General features: G+C 52.3%; 1 pseudogene; it reads right to left on the bottom strand.

Moving 5' to 3' along the window:
- Positions 1-1,468: 1,468 nt before the first annotated feature.
- LOC134946000 (5S ribosomal RNA) lies at positions 1,469-1,587 on the bottom strand (annotated as a pseudogene).
- Between the last annotated feature and the right edge of the window lie 292 nt (positions 1,588-1,879).

The following is a 1,879-nucleotide window of genomic DNA, read 5'->3' as shown; positions in this document are numbered from 1 at the left end:
CTCTAAAAAAAATGCGTCCCCCCCATATAGCCATAAAAAGAAAAAGCATGCGCGTGGCCTCGTCTGATATCATCACACCCACCACAGGGGAAAAAAAATAAAAATAAAAAAGTCCCCTTTTTACACATTACAGCAGGCAAGTGTCCCCATATTACACAGCGCGGCAGGCAGGTGTCCCCATTTTACACAGCGCGGCAGGCAGGTGTCCCCATTTTACAAAGTGCGGCAGGCAGATATCCCCATTTTACACAGTACGCAGGCGCTCCCATTTTACACAGTGCGGCAGGCAGGTATCCCCATTTTACACACTACGCAGGCAGGTGCCCCCATTTTACACAGTGCGGAAGGCAGGTATCCCCATTTTACACAGTACGGCAGGCAGATATCCCCATTTTACACAGTACGCAGGCAGGTGCCTCCATTTTACACAGTGCGGCAGGCAGGTATCCCCATTTTACACAGTACGGCAGGCAGATATCCCCATTTTACACAGTACGCAGGCAGGTGCCCCCATTTTACACAGTGCGGCAGGCAGGTATCCCCATAGGCAGGTGTCCCCATTTTACACAGTGCGGCAGGCAGATATCCCCATTTTACACAGTACGCAGGCAGGTGCCCCCATTTTACACAGTGCGGCAGGCAGGTATCCCCATAGGCAGGTGTCCCCATTTTACACAGTGCGGCAGGTAGGTATCACCATTTTACACAGTATGGCAGGCAGATATCCCCATTTTACACAGTACGCAGGCAGGTGCCTCCATTTTACACAGTGCGGCAGGCAGGTATCCCCATTTTACACAGTACGGCAGGCAGATATCCCCATTTTACACTGTACGCAGGCAGGTGCCCCCATTTTACACAGTGCGGCAGGCAGGTATCCCCATAGGCAGGTGTCCCCATTTTACACAGTGCGGCAGGTAGGTATCCCCATTTTACACAGTACAGCAGGCAGGTGTCCCCATTTTACCCAGTGCGGCAGGTAGGTATCCCCATTTTACACAGTGCGGCAGGTAGGTATCCCCATAGGCAGGTGTCCCCATTTTACACAGTGCGGCAGGCAGGTATCCCCATAGGCAGGTGTCCCCATTTTACACAGTGCGGCAGCGGCAGGCAGGTTTCAAGAGAGGGGGGGGGGGGAGAGAGAATACTTACGTCTTCCCGCTCTTTGGTCCCGCCGACTCACGTCCCTCGCGCCGGCCGCCTCCTCCTTCCATGCTTATCTCCTTATCGCATCTGCCCGAGCGCTCCTGCTCGGGGGCGGAGTTTCGCAGAATGACGCGTTTGCGTCGTGACGTCACGACGCTAACGCGTCAGTCCACGAAACTCCGCCCCCCGAGCAGGAGCGCTCGGGCAGAGGCGATAAGGAGTAACAAAGTGCCGCGGCGGGCGCCCCGTGCGGTTGCACGGCTCGCCCGCCGCTAGAAACGGCACTGGCATCACATTTCACATAGGGAGGAAAATGATTCCTACTCTACAACACCAGGTATTCGCAGGAAGTCTCCTCTCAAGGTACTAACCCGGCCGAACGCTGTTTGGCTTCCAAGATCGGACGAGATCGGGCATTAGCATCGTGGTATGATAGTAGAGGAGATATGTGATCTGTATATCAATGAGAGTGCACCTATATAGGAAATTAGTAAAGGGAAAAAGATCTGGTATTCAAGGAGAGAAAAAATTGTAAGTAGGTAGAAGTAAGTAAAAGAATGTGGATCTGCTTTCTACGTTAGGCGCGGCGCAACAAGTCCCACATCCGTGGGATTGTGCGCCCCGGATCGCAGATGAGAGTCCACAGAAAATGATAGAAAGAGGGAAAAGAGAAACCAAGGAATGCAGAATTTATTATTACTTGTATGATAAGATAATACAATGAAAAAGCAAT

Source organism: Pseudophryne corroboree, chromosome 7 (assembly GCF_028390025.1).
Source record: "Pseudophryne corroboree isolate aPseCor3 chromosome 7, aPseCor3.hap2, whole genome shotgun sequence".
Lineage (NCBI taxonomy): Eukaryota > Metazoa > Chordata > Amphibia > Anura > Myobatrachidae > Pseudophryne > Pseudophryne corroboree.
The sequence above is the reverse complement of the archived record's forward strand: the minus strand, read 5'-3'. Positions and strand labels throughout refer to the sequence as shown.